At 43.7% G+C, this 7669-nt stretch overlaps 1 protein-coding gene across 2 annotated transcripts in view; it reads right to left on the bottom strand.

Annotated features, from left to right (window-relative positions):
- UBB (ubiquitin B) overlaps positions 1–542 on the bottom strand; it is a 1803-nt gene extending 1261 nt beyond the window's left edge. Inside the window, exon 1 of one of the 2 annotated variants that reach the window (XM_009278179.2) lies at positions 453–542. The gene's annotated coding sequence lies outside the window, so the exon portion shown is untranslated. Of the gene's footprint in view, positions 1–261; positions 364–452 lie in introns of those variants that run through there. The other variant, XM_009278178.2, reaches the window with a different exon arrangement.
- Positions 543–7669: the final 7127 nt, after the last annotated feature.

Here is a 7669-nt window from a genome sequence, read left to right as displayed (position 1 = left end):
GTATGTGTCCCCCCCCCCCCAATACAACCCTTTTTACCCCCCCCCCCCCCCCCCCCCCCCGCCGCCGTTCTCAGCGACATAGTTCAGAGTGACAAGACTCTGCACAGTCCCTTGCCCTCCCACCCCTACCAAAAAATACCGTCCGACCAGCACCCACCCCACACCTTATACCTTCCTGCTCAGAAAAATCGTCCCGCTCTTTCCCTTCCAACCCCACCCCCAAAAAAAGAAAAAAAAACCCTCTCCCACCGCTCAACTCACGTCTCCGGCCCTGAACGTCACTCGTCAACAGTCACCCTCTGTTCCACGGCAGCCGTAATCTGCTGCATGACGCAGACCCACCCGCATTTATGCGGTTCCGTGCACACAGGCCCCGCCCCCGTAAAATGACATGTCCATCCGCTTCCCAAAGTAGTCCCGAGTAAAAGACCGCTGCTATGAAAAATACTCGCCTTTCTCCCTCTCCAATCTCTCTCCCGGGGGCAAAGGGGTCCTGGAGTCTCAGTGTGGGACCTCAGACCCTTAAAAATCTGGAAATTTCTGAGGGCGCGGATGGATCTGAAGGTCCGGTGAAGCGGTTCGTGGAAACACCGAGAAGTTCGGCATTGGTTGGTGCAGCAGTAAGAAGAGCGGGTGTTGATTGGTTGATCCGGGGGGAAGCTAGAGAGGGCGAGGAGGGCGCGGCTCTAAGGAAAGCTCTGGAAGATTCGCGTGCTGCTCGGCGCTGATTGGCGCGCGGTGAGGTCAGCGCTGTTGCTAGGGGGGAGCCGCCTTGGGGAGGCAGATTTCGGCGAAGGGAGCTGTGCGTGGGGGGTGGTGCTGCAGCACTGGCCGGGGGGAGGGGGCTGAGGAGGGGGAAGCGGCCGGGGCCCCGCGGAGATGGGGCGCTTGTTTTAGCCCCTGTCTCAGCCCCAGGCAATGCTTAGGGACGAGCCGGGCGCGGGTTGGGGGGAAAAGTGCCCCGAAGAAAGCGGGGTTACCCTTGGTGCCAGCTTTTTGTTGACCCACAGAGATAACAGCGCATCTGACTGACCCCCTTCCCTGGGGTGGCGTGGAAGCGTTTATGGCAGAGCCTGGAATAGGCCGTAGGGCTAGTCCTGTCGTCTGTGGCTGCGAGGAAAAGCTGGGAAGAGCAGAAGGCAGTTAGCAAAGCTGGAAAAAGATGTTATTCAGAAACTTAGCAAGTGTTGGTGACTGCTGGTGCGTCACGGTTGCTACAGGCTGAGTGTGTCCCTCGTCATGCAGCCCATTTCCTGAGCAGCCCTTTGAACCAATTTCAGCCGGCTGACAATTCTTTAATTTAGTGAGGTTGCAAAACAACCCCTGTGATGAAATGCTGACATTTGAAATTCAAATGGCTGTTTACTTGCCTTCAGAACAGGAAGCTGTGATCAGGTTATGGAGCAACTTCTGTGAACGGAATATGTGGAAATGTGCTTTGTGTTAATTAAGCTTCATTATACCTTTCAGGCCAGCCCTTAACTCTGACAATTCTTTAATTTAGTGAGGTTGCAAAACAACCCCTGTGATGAAATGCTGACATTTGAAATTCAAATGGCTGTTTACTTGCCTTCAGAACAGGAAGCTGTGATCAGGTTATGGAGCAACTTCTGTGAACGGAATATGTGGAAATGTGCTTTGTGTTAATTAAGCTTCATTATACCTTTCAGGCCAGCCCTTAACTCATACTAGCTGTGCTTTGTGTTAATTAAGCTTCATTATACGTTTCAGGCCAGCCCTTATATCATACTATAGCTGGAGTACACAAAATCCGGAAAGGTTTTTACATGGTAGTGTTTTATCTGCTGCTAGCTCCTTCAGTGAAGCCAGATGAACTTGCTGTTAAATCCTCCACTCACAAAGCACAAGCACGCACGTGAACGGCAGGATTCAGTACAGAGCTGCTCTATTTCCCCTTTTAAAAAAAAAAAAGACAACAAGACCACCAAAAAACCCTAACAACAATAAAACCCATTTCCTTTCCTTTCTCCTAACAGGGCTTGTGTCTGCTAGCACCTCCTTGTTTACAGTAAAAAGGAAATAAATCATCCCAACAATACTTATTCACAATGTAGAAACAGGAAGAGAGGAAAATGGTAACTGGAAAGTTCAGAGTCAGCGCCATGGCAGTAACCAACCTTGGAAATGTTATTCAGCTACATAAATTTAGGAGAAAAGGCAGATTTAGGCAACATCACATTTGTTTTCTTTACGCTGGCAGTTTTGCTCAGTGTTTCCAATAGGTTCATTTTGTTTGCATGGTGCCAAGGTGACTAAATGTTTGCTCCAAGGCTGGCCTGTGTATGCTGTATATCCCAGGCACTGCTCCAGGAACTGTGTCCCCCAGCCAAACAATATCATGGAGTCCTGAGAGGAAGGCCACGAGTAACTAGTATTTACAAATGTGTAAGGCCACATCTGTTAAGCTGGAGATTAACCACAGACTAATCTAAAGATTGGCCTGTGTCTGAGCACATCAGACTTGTATTAAGGATTTTAGTGTGCATGTCTTTGTTTTTTAATGTCCCTCTAGATGGAGAAGGAGAAATTTCTGTCATTTTTTTTTCCTTCTGTGTAAACCAGAAAACACAGGAGCCCTCCCTTGTTTTTTTCTAAGTATGGCTAAATCCTATGACTAATCTGCTTTCACTGTTGTTGTTCAGCTTCTGTTTAAGTATTCAAATCAACAGATCAGACTAAAGTCCCAACAAGATGAGTCTACCATGGGTAGTTCTTTAAATACCTTGTTAATAATGGCTCCTGAAAAATTCATTCTTCAGGGAAATGACGTTACCCAAAGCAAGCACAGGCAGCAACATGCTGACATTGAATGCAGACTCTATTTTAAAAACAATTATGGATTAAATTCATCAATTCCATGCAAAAAGCCTCATTATTTCCCTCAGTTATCCCTCTGTAAAAAGAGATAAACAAAAGAGTTAGGCTTTGTGCACACAACTCCAGGCCTTAGCAGAATTAAACTAATCTACATAGCCTGCGGGCAAGGTATTCTACACAGGCCACCATTAGCATTTTGCAGCCTCCATTGATTGGATTCATTTAATTCTCCTAACCATTAATCTGCGATAGCCATCTACATGCCTGTACAGAGACCATCTCTTTTGTTTTTTTTTTTGGGGGGGGCTGAACACAGAGAGCTTCTTAAGTACCTCTTTTTCTGTCCCTTGGCTTTTTCTGTGGGGTAAACTTGTGCCCTGAATGTTACACACTTTGTATCTGCATAGATTCTTTATACTACTTCAATGATAATTATTATCAAGTTGAAAGGTGCTTCTTTTTAAAGTCAGAATGCAGTGTTTATATATCACGGGCCAGATTCTGCCTCATTTTCACACATTATGTGTACAGAACAATCTCCTAAGCTGGAGGTGATGGCCTTGTGACTTCATTTTACTGAATTTCAGCTTTACCTCAGAATTTCTTTAGAAAATACTTTACTGCCTGAATTTGATACAGACAAAGGAGAACTGTTTATTCTTAAATGGTCTAGTAACTGTTGTGGTTGTACAAAGCGTATGTATTTAACATACATGCCACTCTTCCTCCAGTAGCTCTTGGTGAATTAAGAATCATCAAGCAGCTGACTGTGAACTGTATATAAATAAATGCAAAGCTGAAAAAGCAGAAATCTGTATCTTGTGACTGCCTGACTGCACAGGTGGTTCCAGCCTTTGCCAGGGCTGCAGTTGGGAACACGTATTTCCTTCCAAGTGGTTTCAAAAGTAGGTCATTGGGAAGTAGTACAAAGCAACCTACTTTCAGAAGAGAAGAATCTGGGGACAAAGAAATGTTTCCAACGAATCTGTACATTCTAGAACACAAGCTGGGTCTGTTTTTTATGTACACGAATGTCCTAGCAACAGCATATCATTTCTACATGAGCAATGTCAAATGAAGCAATCTGTTTATCTTTAGTTACAAGGGTTTAACTTGGGACAGCCAGCCAGCCAGCCGATTTGAGTTTGTGTAGCAAGTTCAGCACTGTTCCTTTGTTCAGAGAAAAATAGGGCTACTTGCCACTGGGAAAAAACAATGTATATTCCTATCTCACAATATTACTCATTCCTACCTAAGGTCTCTCTCCCTGTGTATGACACAGGATAATTATATTTATCTATTTACAGTTGTGGAGATAAATATATTCTCCCCAAACCTGTAACACTGCAATAAGGCCTAGTCTTTGCTGAAGTTCCATCCACAAAACAAATAGAGCTATGGCATCTTGCTGCTTGTCCTTGTACTGCCAAGCTCAAGGGTTACAAAAATAGCAAGTCACAATTCAAAGTACTATGAGATTGACTGTAATATTATGAGATTACCAAAAAAAGACAACTATCTGAGTTTTGTTTTTTAAGCCTTATGCTAAAAATACCTTAAATAAACAAAGTTTTTAGTAAGCTACCAACTTCAGGAGCTGAAAGCTTAAGAAAAAGAAATAGATATCCAGATTTGTAGTAAAAAGGGGAAAATGAGCAATACTCATCTGTCTCCCTGTTTGTTTAAAGCATATTTTGACTTGGCAGGACACATGGGATACAGCTTTACGATCTGTGCTGCCACAATAAACAGGCTTGGGCACGTCTTTCTCTGCAGGTCTAAATGACCCAGAGGAACATGTGGCAATTCACTATGCTTCTGATGTAAGGAGACTTCTAAAGGGCATTTTATAAAGACGCCATCGGCCTAAAATGACAGGTTTGTGCCTGCATGTTATGCCAGTGAAAGCAACAATTAATAACTGGGTCTATTCTAAAAATTACTTGTCTGCATCTTTTCAGTCTGCCTCCTGCCTGTGAGTCTTTTGGATCTGATCCAAGCTGCACTGCAGTGAAGGAGCTCTCTTTGTTCACGTTCTCTCTGCTGCGTCTCAGCCGATTTAGCATGTGGTTTCTGGGGTGAGGTTTTTTCAGCAGGATAGCAAAGCAGCACCTTGAAAAACGGAAAGATGGAAGAAATAAGTCCTAAAACGCTGTTAATCATTATTAATATGTTTCAATAGAACCTCTCTAACAGTGAACAAAAACAAATACTGTCAAGGCCATTCTGAACAGCCTTTGTCCAGTGGCCCAGAGGTGATAGCTCCTGTATTTTGCCTTCAGATCCAGCTTGGATCCCTTGATGGTGAGGAGAATGTCCAGAATGCCTCCCCCTCCACAATAAGTAACACTAAAATGCAAGCACTGACGTTTTTCTCCCCTGGACAAACTATGCAGTTTTAACTACCTCAATTCTTTTAAGTGTGGTGTTAGCTATTACACTACTTCTAGCTCCCTGTTTATTAGATGAAAAGCATCCACAGTTCCTAATTCTCTTTAACGCACGAACACGTAGCTGCTTTCAGTGCTGCTTTTGCGATGAAAATGCCCTTACAGACAGAATCTCAATGCGGGCTGCAAGCCAGGTCTGCAGAGCTGAGTCATTGTTATGCAAGCAGAGCTGAGATGGCACAGAAAAACACCTTTGTACTTTAACATTAAAACACGTCAGCTGTTGAACTTCGAATATCACAAGACACCTAAAGAGAACTAACAGTGATTTACTGGACTTTTCCTCTTGTCCATCCCATCGTCTTTCTGAATAATTCTTCCTTCTCCATTTTGTCACGGAAGCTTAAGAGCAAAAGCATTCTTCATCAAGCTATTGGCTTCCACTAAAGTTTGGCAAACACTGCATCAGATTTGGAAGTACTGTACCAGTGAAAGCTGTTAACTCTTTGGGCACTGGGAAATGCCTGCCGCCCAGATACACTGACAATACAGTATGCAACCACTGAAATTTAGGGCTTGCAAATCAGAATAGCAGTGAAATTTATCATCAGCCAGAGATCCACTATAAAACTCTTGAATTGATTATTTATGTGAGACCCGGTTTTGAGCTTTAGGAGTCCTTTGTCATAAAATATGAAACAAAGGAAAAAAGAGGAAGAATTTCTTTACTATAGCCTTCTGAAACAAAGCTGCATTTTGTTCTTCCATTTTTGTCTTCCAGTTCTTTATCCTGAAACGTCATAGGGGAACAGAATTTAGCTTCTCCAAACACCTCCTACGTTTAAAGTATGCTGCACTAATGGTGGAGGGACACAGAAGTGATAGATTTGCAGATACCACACGGACTGCATACTCACTCCAGTTTTCTCACTGGAACTGCTTTTTGAGAGTGTACAAGTGCTAGTGTCTCCTGTCTTGCAGCGAGGAGGTCATTTGTGTGAACTGCTCGCTAACAAGCTCCTAAAGTATGTTCTGGCTTTCAGTTTAGTGCAGTTAACTGTTTTTAGAAAAGGACAGACCATGTAGGCTGAAACCTGCAACTGCTGCTGGCCGTACCCCGCACTGAAGGCAAATGAATCCATGCGGCAAACTGCACAGGCTCAGTTTCAGTTCATGGTCTCCTGTTTCACCTCAGTGACTTTTCCTCCCAAAATATAAGGTGACTAACATGAAATCTAGTGTGACTAAAGGTCTGGGAGTGGCTCAGATCAGGAGCTACAGATGAACATGCTGGCATGGGCCAGAATTTGTCACATACAGTGTATTAAAATGGTTCCATTAGGATGAGTAACCGGTACAGAGGTTCACATGAGGAATAACAGGAAATTGTAACTCAGTACCCTTTCCTATCATCAGAGAAGAGAGGTGCTGAGCCACAGGATTGTTATGCGAGTCCTGGTATGTGCCATCTCAGGAGGCAGCCTACACACTGTAGTCTCATGTTTTTAACGCCGTTTTCCAGACCAGAGAGTGCTGATAGCTGTTTCATCATTGTCCAGTTGCTTTGCTATATTCCTGGCTGAGACATGACCCTTTGGTGCCTCTTCTACCCCACAACAGACTGCCAGCTCACTTGTTTACATCTTTCCCTGTTCCCCTTCTTGAGAAGAGCAAGACATTAAGTCCAGTTGAAAATACAAATTCTTTATTATAACTCAAACAAATTTCCAGTCCTGCAACACTGGGCATAAAGATTCATCCTTGGAGTGATTTTTTTTTCTCCAAATGTGACGTGGACACCTACAAGTTTTGTACTTCTCCCCTGCAGTGAATAGTTTTACTTGAGAAACATCATTCTCTTTCAAATGTCCAAGAATAACCTTTTCTAAGATATTTACCACTAGAGGGGTGCTTTCACATTTTCCTGAGCTTTTTTTTTTTTTTAAAAAAGGTATGTACTATCTTGATTGTTTTCCTTTTTTAACTTTAAGACTTTGGTGACAGAATTTGTGAAAAGTTGTCTAGTGGGAATCGTGTTAGAATCCATTTCTCTGCAAGGCTGCCACAATGATTTGAAACCCCAGGAAGGACTAAATACACTTCCGAAGGTGCATCCTGATACACTGCAGTGTTGTTAAACAGCAGTCTTGTTTCTAAATGAGGGTGGGTGCATAGCAGAGATGTGAAACAATATCCTTTTAATAGCACCTCAGGTCTGCAAAGCACCTGGACATCCTTGAATACGTGAGGCATCACATGTTTATAATTAAAGGAAAAATCTCATGCTAATGCTTGTGGATAACTGGCATTTCTACCATTACAAGGGATTTTACAAGGAAGAGGCGAGCCCGCTTTCCTTTGGGGCAAACCGGCTAACAGTGTGGGGCGTGAATGTTCCGTGATTTCCCGTTTTGCTCGCCCACGGTGCCCACCCCCCCCCC

Source organism: Aptenodytes forsteri, unplaced genomic scaffold (genome assembly GCF_000699145.1).
Source record: "Aptenodytes forsteri isolate BGI_AS27 unplaced genomic scaffold, ASM69914v1 Scaffold66, whole genome shotgun sequence".
Lineage (NCBI taxonomy): Eukaryota > Metazoa > Chordata > Aves > Sphenisciformes > Spheniscidae > Aptenodytes > Aptenodytes forsteri.
Note: the sequence above shows the minus strand (reverse complement) of the source record. Positions and strands in the feature narration are given on the sequence as shown.